Below are 17610 nucleotides of genomic sequence, written 5' to 3'. Positions count from 1 at the left end.
TTCCAGCTATCACTGTGGCAGCGCCGCACGACACCACCGACCGAGTTTTGAAAGTGAACAGGTCCTATAAACGCTACTTCGCTTAAAGGCACACTAAAGTCAAAGAAGAAATTACGTGAGTGTGAAAGCTTTATGTATGACAACGTCTAAAACAACAATATTATCAACAACTGTGTCCTGCTTACACAGAAATTAAGGTAAATGCACGAGAACACATGCACCGCAGTAGGACATTCTCAAAATAATGCCGATGACGCCAGAGTTACAGCCTACAATTAATCACTAGTAATCGAACTAGCTGCGCTAAATAAGAAAAAAAAACACGTCCGTGCATCAAGGAACGTAATAATATGATGCTGCCTCGTTTCTGTTTGATTCATGGAAAATAGAACAGCCAGACGTTACTATGGGGAATGGCACGATTGGTTCAAAAATTCAATTTCGGCCTGGTTAAACTGAACCGGTTGTGCCATCTAGAGGCGCCCAGTTGAACCAAGCACGTCCGTCATCTCGAAGCCCATGGAAGGAAAGAGTTCAATAGCCGTTGTTGCTGCTATGGCTCCCGCTACTTTCGTGCTGCTGCTACTATAATGTTAGCCGCCCCGCAGCAACGCCGGGCAACGTTGTGCCCAGCAACAGTGATGCGAGATGTTCTGCTTGATGTGGGTAATTTGAAGAGGGGTAACCCGATGCGGACAATTGAAACATGATTTTATTTCAAAATATGGACTTCCTTAGCACTAAAGTAGCACTATGAGGTTTCTGGACCACCATGTCAACAATCAACGTCGACTTAATACTTGCATTTAGTGTCATTTTAAAGATGCCAACACGATATGAGTCTAATCTGTGCGCCATGTGTTCAGAAAGCCGGCATGACGCTGAACTCATAGCCTCTCGCTAAACTAATTCATAGACCGTTTTCCGCAGCTATTTTGTCTATGCAAAACTAGATGGCGCCATCGCACCGAAGCGCCACATCGTTTCCCCCCATTTCCTCTCCTCTTTCTGAATAATAAAGTTTATTCCTCCCACTTCTCCTCAGCGGCACGGCCGCGATGTGACGTATGGTGGACGTTGCGATGCAGCCTACGGCGAGAAACAGTGGTTGTAGTGATCCTTAAAGAAGGAAAAAATCACCTAATTTTTGTCCGCCATATGGCGACACGGCGCAGTGCTTAAAAAAAAAAAAAGAAACGGGCGGCGCGGACTATGCGCTCGCTTATTAAACCCGGGACAGGGTGGTGGTGGTAATGGTTAGAAGAGGAAGAAGGCACCTAATTTCTGCAGCCCGGAAGGGTGCACGGCGCTGTGCCTCGGAGAATCGGCCAGCCATCGGCGACGGTGAAGAAGTGGGGAGTAGAAGGCCATTATATCACATGTTCAAACGTGGCAGCACCCATTCGCCACTGCGGAAAACGGTCTACACTAGGATGAACGCTCGTGCATTCGATAACAAAAGAAATTGAAAGCGTGTACGTATGTGGCTCACCTGCTTGCGTGGGCCGCCACCTCAGCCTGCCGTATTTTGAAATAATAAGTAAATGAAATTTACCGCACCAGACTGTTGCCTTTGACGGTGACCAAACAGCAGATGTGGTGTTTGACAGACGAGACGGGGTTTATCAACAATCGGTTTGCGCCTGCATGAAACACACCTGCGCGCGCACTTAGTCGGGTTACGGTCACAATCGTAGAGCACCAGGCTGCCCGTGGTTCCGGAAGAATGGACATACGATGGCTTACAATGTTCTGCAATACAACATATACCCGCAGTTGACCACACGGAAAGCTAAGGATGTGCTGCCACTTGTGAGCACTGAACGCCGTGCAGTTCAAGGCATCGAACCCAAACCATGCTTTTCTGTCGAAGATGCTTCGTACCGTTGAATCGGCACATAAATTTCGTTCAAACGTTGCCCCCCGTCTAGTCAGCCTGTAAATGACTGAAGGAATCATACCTGCTCAATGAAGGCAGACACGGAGACAAGCAGCGGGTATTCTATTTACTTACTTCATTTCGCGCATCGGTGCCAATCAGCATTTCCACTCTGTCCTGCCCACTGCGCTGGGTAGCATTTGACATGCCAGGGTGCTGTACGAGAAAGATTCGCTCACCAGAGGCCAAGCAATGCCAACAGCTGACGCAAGACAACAGCCGCATTGCGTAAAACAAAACTGCAGCTGCGTGAGCGCAGATGAAATTCGTTCACTTCGAATTCGTGGTTGGCAATGCATGATTCGGCAACATATTTGTCAGACGCATGCTTCGTTCGCATCGGAAGATTGCTAAGCTAGATAGTTCTGCCAGAAGGCCATCAGATAGTGCGCAAGGAAGTGACACAAATTGTCAAGACATGCATAGTAGAGACTGAGATCAGCGGATCGTGGTAACGCGCTTAATTGGGATGGATAAAGAGGCTCAAGAGGACCGATTGACGTCCAGGTCCGCATACCGATCGCAGTTATGACATTATCACCCTCACCCTGACAACTTCCAAGGGCAAGCTTTTCAAGGGTCGCATCAAATGACGCGGTTTTCAACGGCCAACACCCAAGCAGAGCGGGAGAGAGAGACAGCACGTTCGTCTTGCCCACATTACTCCACGGGGCAAATAAGTTGTCCGACTGCTGAACGCAGCCATGCGGTGGCGATCGCAAAGCTACAGGGCCACAAACTTCGAATATACTATAGGCTGAAACTGCATCTATATCCACTCGTTGTATCCAATTACAAGTCCACAAAACAGACTATTCATTTGGAACATGCTGATTAGGTGAGCACTGCGCGGTGATACTGGTGCCTCTTAACCGGTTCTCTAACTATATTCAATCCACGCCCTTTGGAGTGCAGACAGTCCACTTAGTAACTTACTTTTACACGACATGTTCAAGGTATATAAGTGTGTGTAAACTGGTAGCGTAACTTCAATAGCAGCCCATGTATGCAGTAGTCAGCGGCTCATTATCACCGTCGCCATCTAAGTTTGAAGGGGACAACAGTAAACAAAGAAATAAAAAACACAAATAAAATGACGTCACAATCGGAAGCGGTAGTGACGACGTGATGATGCAAATTAAAAAATTCTCAATTGATGCTTTTTGATAAATACGCGATCTTTTTGCGGCTTTATAGCTGTCCATTTGCGTGCGCGAGAAAAAAAGAAGACCAACAAGAAAGATTGAGAAGGCAAGGTTGTTTTATCAGCCAAATAGTGCACTTGCATCATACACCAAATACTTCGCAGACAGAGAAATTGTGATACAACTGATCACGAGCATAATGACACAATAGTTCAAAAACTCGCGTGGCCCGATCGTGGAAAACCTTAGAAGTGTGGCAGCTTGGGCTAGTTGGTATGGCATGACGATAGTTATAGCGCGAGAACAAAACGACGACACAAAGACAAGAAGGCTCGTGTCTTTCGTGTCCTTCTTGTCTCTGTGCCGTCGTTTTGTTCTCGTGCTATAACTATCGTCGTGGAAAACCACTGCAGCAAGACAGCAGCCTCGAGAATACACTCACTTCAGGGTGTTTCGTCACTTAGCGTGTCGCATTAACCGTCACCGAAAGGCGAGGGCACACGTACCGGCAGTGCGCCAGCGAAGGCAGTCGGCAGTCACAGGAGCGGCTATCTACACATTCTGCGAGCTAGATCAGCACTGAAATGTCACGCCAATAAACAGCACATATACAAATTAATAAACTACGGAATGTAAACACGAAACCACCACGCAAAAGTGAACGATGCCTCGTTGACCCGCCAATGGGCCGAACAGGTCCGAACTAAACAAAACCACCGATAGCAGATTGCCTGAATACACCCCCCATTTATACTTTACTAAATTATGAGGCAATCAACCATTTAGCCAGGTGCCAGATACACCATAAAGCAAATTTATAGTTAACTTTGTCATATAATGTTACGACTATTTTAAATAAAGAATTATATATTGATTTTTTTGGTCCCCCCCCTCATTTATACTCGCGCTTGGATCGTCGGCGGGCGTTGATGCCTGTGGCGATACGTTTTTGACACTTTTCGTTTCAGTTTCGCGACCTCTATAATTTGACCATGACACATCTGCGGCAGTCACATGACTGGCTGCGCAACAGCACGGGCAAGGAAGATAGATACGACACAGGCGCTAAGGTGTCCCCAATTCAGCTCGTCGCGTCTACGTCTTTCTTGTTCACATTTGTGTCACGCAGCAAGATATGAATCAGTGTATACGAGTCACCCAACCATTCTACTGGCTACGCCAGTGCTGCGCGATCAAAACTACATAAAGGCTTTTGATATGGAACGTCTCGCTCTTGTGCGGATTCTTTTGATTGATATGTGGGGTTTAACGTCCCAAAACCACCATATGATTATGAGAGACGCCGTAGTGGAGGGCACCGGAAATTGGGGTTCTTTAACGTGCACCCAAATCTGAGCACACGGGCCTACAACATTTCCGCCTCCAGTGGAAATGCAGCCGCCGCAGCCGGGATTCGATCCCGCGACCTGCGGGTCAGCAGCCGAATACCTTAGCCACTAGACCACCGCGGCGGGGCTTGTGTGGATCCTTTCCTACTAGGTTAACCTCCCTGTCTCTTCCTTTTATTTCTCTCTCTCTCTCTCTCTCTCTCTCTCTCTCTCTCTCTTGTGTGACCAATTAAGAAAGTGCATATACGCATGTCGTACAGCTTGTAGCACGCGTGGTACCACACTGATGTTCACTTATGTTAATAACAATATTTGGAGTTTTACGTTCCAAAACCCCGATATGATTACGAGAGACGCCGCATAGTGGGAGGGCTCCGGAAATTTCGACCATCTGGCGTTCTTTGACGTGCACTATACCGCACACTACAAGGGCCTCATGCCGTTTCGCCTCCGACCAAATGCGACCGCCGGTATAGACCCTCGGGTCCACTGCTGTTCAGTTCGAGGCGTACACATGTAGGATCACTCTGCATTCTCTTCAAGAAGGACATACGAGCGCTCGACCCGGTATACCGCGCAGTATGCGGGCAGGACGCAGCAGGCAAGGCACGCCGGCGAGGGTTGCGAAACGCTGCAGCCCGATACACACCGCGCGACGCATGCTACACGGAGGAAACGCACGGCGGCGCATATAGATGCGTGCGTGCACATAAATCCCCGCGCCGCACTCGAGGGAGTGCAGTGAACCCACGCGATCGGCGACGACGATGCGCGACCAAGCAGCAAACCCATTTATATAACACACACACACACACACACACACGTTATAAACACAAACCCGCACGCGCGTGCACACTGGTGCATGGCGACAGCGATTTCCTAAGAGTGCGCGGCAATGCAACACCCGGGATGACCTTGCACATCTATACGCGCGCACATGAGCGCGTTGCTCTCCTATAATATCGAACGAGCCAGACACTCGCCTAGTGAAAGAAATGCCTTAAAAGGAAGAAATATAAATCCTTCGTTTTGAGAAGTTGCCTCACGTATACCGGAGTTCAAAAAACATCCCAGCCGTTTTTTTTTTGCTTTTTTTTGTATTTTGGGGCTTCGCAAATAGGAACGCGACCTATAGGGACGAACACGGTTCGCCACACTTAAGCTCCACTCGCGAGGTGAATGCACAACGGATGCCCTTCAAATGTTTCCAACCAGCGTTTCGACACACAGGCGTTTTAAAGCACACGATGGATATATATCCTATCTAAGTGGCTATCTACAGTCGGCGGTGTCACTTCCGACGCGAGTGAATTCACACGCAACCCGCGGCTTAGAAGGCGCACAGAACTAAACATTGCAACAATATGGCGACAGCCAGAGCCATGGTTATAGTGAACTAAAATATATTCTAGTTTACTATAGCCATGCATGGTTAATAATACGGAACGCCTGTTCGTTTCCAGGCACGTAGCCAGAAATTCGTTTCGGGAGGGGGGCATTTGGGTTTAGGGAGGGCCACCCCCTTAATATGGCCAGCTCTCTATGCCATGGCGACAAAAAATTTCGAGGGGGGGGGGGGCGGGAGCACGCACTTAGCGTGCCACCCCCTGGCTACACCCCAGGTTCATTCGTTCGTTTGTTTCTCCAAACACAGCAAGTTGTATCGCATTTGAGGTTGAGTGCCATATCAAAAGTATAATGACGAGAGACAGACATAAATTATTGCAGTCTCCTTAAATGTATTACAACAAACCCTGTCATGACGCAACTGCCTCAAAGAACCGCGAGACGGTATCAAATTTTGTCATCGCAATATTGAACCATGCATGATAACGAGACGCATCGTGAGAAACGGGCCAGCCGTTTGGCCTTCAGTTCAATTGGTAAAAAAAGAAGCGATTCACAACAAGACTGATTGATTGATTTGCATAACTACAATAAATAATCCACAATTGTGGTCCCGATTTCCAAATACTGAAAATATTGTAATGCTATATTACGAAGAAATGCGGAAGCAAATAAGACAACTATAAATACGCATGCCTCCCTAAATGTCACGATTGCGACTATAGGTTCCGCACTATACGGTAACAGCCTGCTTGGATAGACGTCCACCACAGAATCACTATATAGGGCAAAGCTCGCCCCCACCATCGGGCTTCACTGATGATCGAAGGAAGTCGGTTCTAGCAGAATAACAGGCTCACGCAGACCGCGAGTCACGGACGCTTCTAACAGCATTTCACAGTGTAGCATATCGCGCCGGCGCAAAACCGTATACTGCAGTCGAGGCACTGCGATTCACGTGCATTCAACACACCGGTCACGTACGCCGCCACGCACGCCAAATAAAATCAACGGCATAGATATGAGCTGCGTTATAGCTACAAACACAAAAGTTTATCTGTACACGCGGCAGCGAAAGCGTAGTGTGCCTACAGCAAACACGCTCTAAATCGAAAATGAGAGTAAAGAGGGGGGGGGGGGGGTGCTACTTTCCACGAGCACTGCAGCAGTACTACTGCACGTCAAACGGCGACAAATCGCTTCGCGCATCGCTGACACTGAATTTAAATCGTCGCTCTGCATGGGAGCACGTCCGCTGCGCGGCGCACGCGTGCCGAGATAGGCAGCGTATGTATACATACGCACACTAACAGGGGGGGGGGGGGGGGGCACATACGCTGGATCATTTGGTGCATCGCGAAATCACACCCCGGCCAAAAAGCTTATACGTATCGTATCTGATACGGAAGCGATCGACGCTTTGCTATTTCTTTACGCCTAGTGATTTTGCACTGTCAGTACATCTGGCCATTAATGAATGGACTTTTTTTTTACTTGCATTCTAAAAATGCAGCATATAAAAGGCCGTTTAAAGGCTCGCTTTTGACGCCTGGGCGAAGACAGCAGTGCGGGCGAAACGTGTGGACTGAATCTGAATGAGTCCTCACAACTTGCTTTTTTTCTTTTCTCTCGTGGTTTTTCACATTACTCCGTGAAAAGCCGTTCCCTTAAACTCTTTCTTTCGCCACAAATAGAAAAGATACTTAAAAACAATATATACGTTTTTTTCATTGTTTACACTATTCCTTAGCTACTTTTCCTTACATGTATTACTTGAAATATTGCTGCAACACTAATGGTATTATTCTTATCCTCCTGTCACCTAGTCTTCCCTAACTGTTGAAATATTTCAGCGCGAAACAGTCTACCAATAACTGTATACCCAGATTCCTGTATCATCCGGTCCTTGTCCAACCTGAAACCAGCGTTCCCATGCATCTGTACCATCAGTGACGCGTACGCATACCGAATCTGGCGTGGGCTAGCTCCGTAGAAGCTTTAGAAGAGCAATGCCAATTTCCATTGCACAGGCAAACAGACTTTTATGGCCACTGGCCAACACCAAAGTTACGATTACAGCATCATTTATGAAGAAAAATAATGTGGAGTATCTTGATCAGAAGAGCGAGGTACTATCAGCGTCAAATGAAACCCGAACAACGGCGAGCCTACGCGACAGTATAGTGTGTGCCATCCACTTATAACTACGAACAGGTACGCATATATGCGCAAAGCTTCCGAACAGGATGCCCGCGCCTGTCAATGGCAATTAACTGGACGGCACGCACTACACTATTCTTACGACTATAGTACATTCTTCTGGCACAATAATGCGTAAAGAACCCACAATGGACGGGACACAAACGACGACGAACGCTGAATTACCAACCACTTTTATTGGGAGATTTCACGTGCGTTTGTGCAGCCCGACACAGACATCATCCACTGCACATCGCTTTATCGGTGAATAGTAGGAATGGCACGCCGACACAACTGCCCCAGATCGCCCCGACTTTTAGCGACCTAGTTCTTGCTGAATTCAATCGTCAAATCAACGGTTCATTCGCAGATAAACATGCTCTAGCATATGCCGATACGTGGACGATTAGTTAATTCCTTTAAATTGTGACCCGCAAGACAATGAACTACTAAGCGAACACACGAACTCCCAATAAATAGCCAAATTAGATTTGTAGATACGTACCCGGTTTCGTTTCAAAGGCGTTGGCGTCTGCTGGCGATATATGTGTCACGCGTGCTAGCAAACCACTTCTGTCTTTCAAGAGCACCCGCTCTAAGCTCGTTAAACGAGCTATTGCGACGTCGTGTCTCAAGAACGCTCTGGAGCCCACACCGTAGCTCTGGAACGTTCGAGCGTCCACAAACGCTGGGTGTTTCCAGCTTCTTCTCACTGCGGTAACAGAGAGCCTGCTCAAGAAGATGCCCCATCTGCCACAAAGCCAGCGCATCACGCAGGCGTAAGGTAGTTGTGATTACATGCGCGCAAGCCCTCACACAAGTTAAAAAAGGTAGCCCAGCGGTACGGCGTGAAAGTCGTATTCGCAGCCCCAAACAGGCTGTTTGAGCTCGGCAGAATGATTGACCCGGAGAGGAAGCAACAGGTCTGTGGCATTATAAGTACAAAATGCCCTTATAGTTGGTTGCGCAGAAGAGGTGGTGTAGGAAAATTTCTTTAAAGCGCGAAATAGTGGACGTTGGCCAAACCAGGGGATGCGTAAATGATAAGCTGGGGGAGCCAGCGCACAACGTGGAAAGTGCGCATGACAGAGAGGATTTTGAAGGTTTCCATGCTATACAGCCGTTTTATAACCTGCCAGGATTGCTCTTCCGTCATCAACAAGAGCATAACGCGAATCACTCATGAAATAATAGAAGCAGAACGCATTTCCTATCTGCAGGGAGGTTGTGTAAACGTGCCATCCCCACAACTCGCCGATAAAGAAATGGCGTATATCTACGCATATGCACAGGATGATGTCTGTGCCAGACAGTATAAACATACGTGACTAGTCCCGAACATACGAAAACTTTCAGTTCAAGACATTCACGGAAGTCATCGAGGGAGACATATACTCACAGCCCACGTCACGCAGCGTTGCAAGGAGCTTGACATCCTGAGACATTCTGAAGGCGCGCTGAGACCGTCCCGAGTCGCACAACACAAGGCCGTCGCCGTTCTTCCGCTCCTCGGCAAACCCCGCATCTTCGGAAAACGCCGAGGACAATTTCGCATACTGGCGCGTCAAGGGACCACGGACCCTCCAAAGAGCGGCCGGCGATCGCTGATACGAAAATCTGCACAAGAATGCCGTCCTTGAACGGGAAACAAAACACGATGGCTCGACGCAGACACACGGCTCGAACGACCAAGTCCCAAAGTACAGGGCTACTACAACTGCTGGCTTCAGATCGACACCCGAGCCGGCAAACGTCTCTCGCAGTGACACACAAGGTGGCGGTGCTCTCACGAATGACCACGCCATGCGGCCGTCCTTACTACCGTGCACCCCCGACGGTTTAAGCCGCGTATCTCAGGCGTGCCACGCGGCGCTGACAGAAGCCGCGCAATGACGTAAGCAACTCTTCCATCAACGCGGCAAATCCGCGCGGAGCAACAGGCCTTCATCGCTGCCGGACGTCGTTTCGTGATCGCCCGGCGATGACGGAACGACCGGCCCGCATTACCGAGTCCCGTACAGACGCTGCCCAAACGGTCAGAGAAGCGGAGGGGGGGTCGGAGGTGGTCCGCTACGCTCTCATCCGATGTGGGGACAACGGCCCGCTACTGGAAGAAGAACCACAATGGACCGGATGGTTTCACTTTTTCTTCTCTTTATTGTGCGCCAGGGGCCTGTCCGCAATTAATAGTGTGGAGAGGAGAATAGTGAATCTAAAGGAGGCCGCGTCCACCACCGGGGGTCGGACAACGCGCCTCAATCTATAAGGGCTTTACGGCCACGCCAGAATCCACTTCGCCGAAGGACGGTGGGGTCCGTCGGGAAGTGAAAAAAAAAGAGAGAGAAATGTGCGTCAAAGGTGCTATAACGGCGGAGAGAAAAGAAAGTGGCGGAGCAGGCTCTAATCTAGACGGTAGATAGAAAAAATATTACTACGAGGGCGACACAAAAGCAGAGGGTGAGGAGCGCGTTTACTATTACGTGTAGAGTGAGAGCGAAAACGCAAACAGATTACGAGGGGACCAGGGATGCGACCAGAGATTAAAGGAAGTGAAAGCCGCGCACGCACGCACACAAAGGAAACGGGCGCACAGGCTAAACCAAAACGCAGACAGAGAAATAATGAAAAAAATACAAAATGAAAGCGAAGCTATAGTGTCCGCGCATGTGTGCTGCGCGAGCGACGAGACTCAGTCACGCCAGACGTGACCACACCGCGAGGGGGACAACCGGCCACAGTGAAAGAAGAAGGGGAGGGAGTGGTCGCATAGGAAACAAGATCGGCACCGAACGCCGAGGGTCGGCAGTATGTTTTTTTTTTGTTTTCTTTATTTCATCCCGAGCACAACGGGAGGTGAGGACGTGGTGTTGGGCAGACAGGGGAGGATGAGAGCGGCCCGCCGTGGATAATAACTACGCCCGAATTAAAAGCGCGTATATGGCATCGAGAGTGACAGTGCATGCGCCCTCTGGTGGTCCCGGACAGCGTCCCCGTGCGGCCAGTGTCCAAAGCGCCTCGGGGCTACCGTCGCGTGTAAACAGTGTGCAGGCTGTACGGCGCATCCGTGAACGACAGAAGACGGGAACACGCTGGCTCACAAACGGCCCAGTGCACACACAGCGGCACGCGCAAAGTGAACCGTGGAGGAGTACGGTCGCCATTGCTCGAGGCGTCGTGCGCCTTGGCGTCGACAAAGAAACACGGGGAGTCCTCCTCTCGGAGCCGAGCCAGAGTTTGGAGCGAGCACTAAGGTCCACGGTGGACGGGGAGAGTGCTGCGGCCTTGGGTCGCTTTATTGTGCAGCCCGCAGGGGGAGAACCTCGGCGACCGGACGCATTTATACACTAATCGCCGATCGAAGAAGGGGACCCGTGGCTCGCGTGCCGCCGCCGCCGGCAGATGGAGCCCCGGGCGAGGCAGGTGGTCGGGACGCGCCACGAGGGGGCGCTTCGAGGCGCCAAGTCTCGCTATGCCACGCGCCTTCATATTGCTATACTCGGCTTCGCCCCGCTGTTGCCCAATGAGCGGGAACCGTGCGAGTGACAGGTCGTTAGGGCCCGCTATTCGAAAACGCGCTCTTGGCCGAACGCTGCAGAGGACAACGAGAAGCAGCACCGAAACGAGCGAAAAACAAGTGTCAATATACAGGAAGTGATACACGCATTCACGAAATGTAAGCACCCCCGCCCACACAGCCGTCGCAATTTCATTACGAGGGAATGCGCAACTGGAAGGTTTTAATGGGTGCAAGTGACCTTAGCCGCACCGCGCGACAAACACGGTTATCCCCAAACGGACGGTTATTCAACCATAGCTGCTTTACGCACTGACTGCCGATAAGGCGGTCGCTATAACACATACGCTAGACGCAATGACACCAAAACAACACATATGCACTGCACGTGCAACCGGACGACCATACAAACGGAAATATAGTTTACTAAGGCAAATATATAGCCATCTGAACATAAAGAAAAAAAACGTGATTCAGTGGCGATTGCTTACTTTCACGACGAAGCAATTCCACGCGTTCGAAATAGTGTTTTTTTATTTTATTTCTACGGAGATATGCGTTCGTCTCACTGAAGTTTCATGTCGAAGACCTGAACGTCCTAGCAAGTTTTTCCAGAGATACTGACATAATTACCAAGATCTTCCAATACGTTAGACGCCTAGTACTTATGCACAATATAGCAGGGGAAAAGTACCTATACGCTTCGAGCAGAATTCCGCTCGAACGACTCCATCAAACAAGTGAACAGCAGGCACGCCTGAGTAACCCACTGATAAATGATATGTAGAGCATGCGCTTGACCTTTATAGGGCTTTACTTGAAGAACAAGTACCAATTCGCTAACATCCCACGAGCTTCTCTGGCAGTCATATATACACCATGTTCTAAACACGGAAAGAGAAGTTGAAGCGTTTAAGCACGAAGGCTGCGACGAAAAACCCGGAACAGCGAGCTAAGAGCCGGCGTTAATTTCATTCTTTCGTAAACATCTCGCCGCTTACATCTTCATGCATTTCCGGAACCGTTCAAAGCGCTTGCATGCAGATCTGGTAGCGACATCCGGAGTTTTGTCCAACTAAAGTATACCTTTTCCGCAAATTTTCTGTCGCGTCCACGTTCTCGAAAAAAAAATTAAAAACCGAAACTTAATGGTGATGAAGCTGACAATGCTTTACTCCAGCAGTTGAGAAACGCGTGCAAATAAATGTAATAGTATCTTTGTGTGTTTCTCGTAACTCGAGGTTCGCAGCTATATCGCCGTCATCGTTGCCGATCAAGAGAATACTTCTACGAAAATCCGTACAAACGCAAATAGTAAAACGTCAAAAAAGGGCGACCCTAAAGTAAAAACTTTTCAAGGATGCCCGTCGACCCTAAATTTACAAGTGATGCGCAAATCAACAGGCTGCACACGTCCATCTTGCTGCGTATAGGTTAACGAAGGAAAGTTCACCATATACATAGTCACGTTGTTGTAAAATAACTCGCCGCAGTCTCACAGACCAAAGCCAACCTCGAAGACGATTACGTCCACTGAGTTTATTACACGTTACCGTCCCACCATTCTTGCACTCATCATTTACCCCTAATCGTTAATTTAGGCCTCTGCAAACGGTCTCAGTGGAATAAACAGAGATGCATCCTACAGCATCAACAAAGACAGTCAGCACTGCTAAAGCCGCTTTAAGCACTGCTGACCCGAAAGTTGCAGGTTCGACCTCGGCCGCAGCTGTCCCACATCGATGGAGGCGAAATGTCGGCCCACGTTAAAGAACACCATGGATCGTCAAAAAGTTCCGAAGCCCTCCACTATATACGGCGTTCCTCCTAATCACGTCATTTTGGTATGTAAAACCCCAGATATTATCGTCAAGGACAGTCAGCAAAAAGTCACACACACACACAGTGAGGGCTCACTGCTCTACTCATTGTCTTATTCCAGCTTAACTGCGTGTCTAGGCACGGTATCTTTTCTCCCTCGACGAAAATATAAAAGCCGCGGTATGAAAACCAGTAATAAAAAATAAATGACCCGCTTTAACTACTCATATATTTTACTTTTCGAGGACACAACAATGAATAATGCCAGGCACTTACGTGTAAGAGTTCATAAAGCAAACACCCACACACGAGCTGTTCGAAGCAGGTCGAGGTCAATACGAAAGTGTGGCTCGATATTAAAACTGAAACAAACAAACAAAACATTGATCGTGGAAAGCACCACGTATGCAGCGAAGGGAGGAGAAAAAACATGGTGACAGCACGACTCAATCAAATCAAGAAACGCGGGCGATGGAGCGCATCAAACGGAAAAAAGTCCCCGAGCAGGACAAATGTACTACTTTAATAACAAAAGCCCACAGGAAGCAAGCAGCGGGACCAGAATGACGATATCGGCCAGAATATACGCGCCACAAAGCCTCGTGCACGCACACACCGCGGGTGGGGCGCCGGGTCCGTTCTTCCAAGGTCAGGGTCAAGTTCGCGGGGTCACTGGGGTCGAATGCAAATTCGGGGGGGTCGGCGGCGTGCGCTCTGCCGCGGGACACTGTGTAACGGTAACGAGGCGGGTTCTTTATCAGAGCGCGCGCGCGCAGTCTTTGCGCATCGATTCGGCCCAAAGCGTAAGGTATACGCGACCTTATATAGGTTTTCGTCGGTGGCATGACGAACGATCGAGCCGGCCCGTTCGTCACGAACAGAGTTCGAGATCGCTTCGCGCATCACATGGCACACACCACGGCAAACGCGTGGTGTGCGTCGCTTGCGAAACTCGGCTTGTTTGTCTCGGGGGCCTCCGTGTCGGGAGTACACAGATTCTCGCCGTGTAAGTACGCGGCCACCAAGTGGGTAAGCGGCCGAGAGGTGTGCATGCATGCCACCCCGGACGTCGTTGCCTGAGATAATCGCTGCGAAATAGATTCAAACACCGCGCGCGGTGGGCTGCGCGTATAGGTGCTATCAAGTCGGGCACCGCGCGAATTGGCACGGGCCATCACGAACAGGATACATGGCCAGGTGATACGGCGAGTATAAGTACGGCGAGCATAATATTGACTTAACTGCTGCATTGAAACAAAGCACTCACGACGGCACCGAAACCCGCAACCGAAGGACGAGAATGAAGCGGAGGGAACAGCTGACGCTGCGGAAACAACAAGACGGTCGTTACTGAGCCATGGCACGTTGTTGATGCGATGTAGTTAACGCCGGACGACGCTAATTCGCTTGACATTGTGAAAACAGTAAGCGCACGAAGACAAGAAGACGACACTCGGAGCGCAAAAAACGGAGCGGAACACAGAGCGCGTTGCCGTCTTCGTGCGCTTACAGTTCTCGTGACGTCGCTCTATTAACTAGACCGGACCCAGCCCCCGATTTAGCACAATTCAGTTAATGAACCACCGAGAACAGAATAGAGGATAACAAATCAAAGAATCATCGGTATGCAGCGGACGGCCCGCCCAATTAATTCTACCAACGAAAAACACACAGGCGATGCCAGCCCCTAAAAAAAAATGATGATGGCCACCGGCTTTCGTGACTTACCCCCGTATTCTAGAGCATCCCTTCACTCAACGCTCCATGTTCACTTGAGAAAGCCGATGGGAGCGCCATCTCTAGGCAGGCCAAGTCACTGCATATCAGTGATAATTTGCTCATATTCTCGAGTAGCGCAGCGTCATTTTCAGCCGAGCAGCGGCGCAGTGCTCAACTCTGTCAAGTGATGGGTGAAAGTCGAGTGGAGGAGCGTTTGTGAATACGGTGGCTAAACTCACTTTCTTCAAAAAGTCCGGAACCGCTCTTCACGCACATATCCGCGAAAGTTTACTCCGACATATGCTGTACGATACGGAGCAAAGCTTACACAGTGCTGGTACTTTACACACGAAGCAAACTATCACTGTTTCTTCTTTTACATTTTTTTTAACTCTGCGCTTTCCGGAAAACTGTTATGATTGACACATGTCTTCTTTCTCACTCGCAAAGTAAATGTCATCAAGGAGAGTCAACTGCGAGCTGCAAATTAAAGCGCAACCGCGATACAAATAAAAACCATTTTTTTAAGCCTCAAATCAAGGAGCACAGATGAAAATAAAGAGAAGTGAACATAACGTTTAACATTGCGCGTTTCATACAGTAGAGGCTCCGCAAGCAATTGTAGATTGAAGGACGATTGAGGGAAGCTTAACTCTATAGTTACGACAGAACCAATCGCAATGAGAAATATGGCGCGAAATAAAAAGACGAAAGTTAGGCAAATTATTCACATCTGCGCTTTCATCGTCTCCATCATGACGCACCACCGTGGGGGGAGCTCGGCTTAGACGTATACATCTGGTGTGATAGCGTGATAAAAGGAGGCAAGAAAAAAAAACAAAGAAACAAACGAAGAAACAAACAAAGAAAGATGGAGCAGAAATTCTACTGTCGATAGAATAAGAAAACAGGAATAATACTGACAGCCCGAAGTCAACTAGGCGTATACACATAAAAAAAGCGGGGCGACAGACATCCATTGTCACTGCTCTATGGCACTTGGAGAGTCGTTCATCAGTATTAGTCCCCAATAAGCTTCTAGCTCGCCTCTGAATCTGTCTACGGAAGGCAACGAGGACGGACGCCGGATACCTCTTCCAATATATATATATATATATATATATATATATATATATATATATATATATATATATATATATAATGAGAAAATGCAGAGAAAGCAAAGTGCATGAAAAGATAACTTGCCAACCGAATCTTTGATGCCACTTTTACCCAGGATTTTATTTATTAATTTCATTTCCATCGTACTCGATTTTTCTGTCACGCATAAAATGATAATTTTTCGCTCACAACAAACTACACCGACACCGGAATTTCTGCGGGACGAGCTCTTTATCCCTCTCGCGTTAAAGAGGTGGCTATACATCGATACAGGAACTCCCATGAAAGCAGAGCGACGAAAGCTTTCACAAACCGCGAGAAGGGCTGGCGCCATCGCCATAGAATCTCAGCGTTTCTAGAGGAAAGGTAAATAGGTGTCTAGTGTCGTTGAAATAAAATAAAAACTGCTTGTAAAATAAAAACGCACTTTTAAGGTTAACTATTGCAGCTACCACACAACGAAGGGTGGGCTCTCTGTAGCGTCGCAAAGAACTCGGCCTAGAAAAATCAGTCGTTCGGTTTAATCACAGTGTCTAGGAAACAAAGTGATTTGATGACGTTGTACGAATCTTGTCCACGTGAGATTTAACGCACGCCCTCAAAAGTATGATGTACGAGCGCATTTAAAAACCGGACTCATGCGGACGTGACCACGTCTTATTATATTTGCTATTTATTATATTTTATTATATTTGCTATAACAGCCTCGATTAACGTGGCTTGTGCGACCGAACAAAACACGTCACTTCCTTTAGAAAAACAAGGTAGGCCAATCCATCCCGACCCTCAAAACACTCCCCGCGAGCACTTACTTGCCGTTCCCAACTCAACAAAGGCAGGTGCCGCCATCTAGGGGGAAACCTTGACAACCTCGGCGAGCGCGCACGCAGCGGGAAAACGAAACCGCGCTATCGGCGGTGTCCAAATGCAACACACACCACGAGCATCTCGAACACAACCACCATCTTTTCTTTAAGCTCAGTGGTCTTTACGAAAAGCGTAACAATAACGCGCGATGTATACCTTGGCGGTGCACTATGGCGCTGCGAACTGATGTATGGTCGCTAGTGCAACAGAAGGAGCATATAGACCGTTCATACAAGCGAAGAAACATACAATGGATGTATGTTACTATCAATGAAAACACATTTAGAGCAAAGTAATCTCAGTTATTCCATTCATACAGAGCAACAAGGCCTCAGGCTTACGTAATTAGGCTACAAATATTATATGTCTATTCACATGTATGAATCGCTGACATGAACTTATTTACTGCTGAACGGTCGGACCGAGACGTTTTTGTGACCATGCTGCCACAGCGCCAGACTCAAAACCAAAACTTGGCGTGTCGCGAAAGCATGCACATGCAACGCGCAATGCGACGAGCATACACAAACTCATACAAATAACAGCGGCGTCATGCGCGGCAGTTCACTGTAGAAGGGAGACAGAGCG

The 17610-nt window shown here is 48.6% G+C and overlaps 1 protein-coding gene across 1 annotated transcript in view; it reads right to left on the bottom strand.

Annotated features, from left to right (window-relative positions):
* Positions 1-17610, bottom strand: part of LOC119171546 (uncharacterized) — a 671663-nt gene that overhangs the window by 584514 nt on the left and 69539 nt on the right. The gene's annotated exons all lie outside the window — the stretch shown is intronic.

The sequence above is a fragment of the Rhipicephalus microplus genome, chromosome 4 (genome assembly GCF_043290135.1).
Source record: "Rhipicephalus microplus isolate Deutch F79 chromosome 4, USDA_Rmic, whole genome shotgun sequence".
Classification (NCBI taxonomy): Eukaryota; Metazoa; Arthropoda; class Arachnida; order Ixodida; family Ixodidae; genus Rhipicephalus; species Rhipicephalus microplus.
This window is presented reverse-complemented; position numbering and strand designations above follow the sequence as displayed.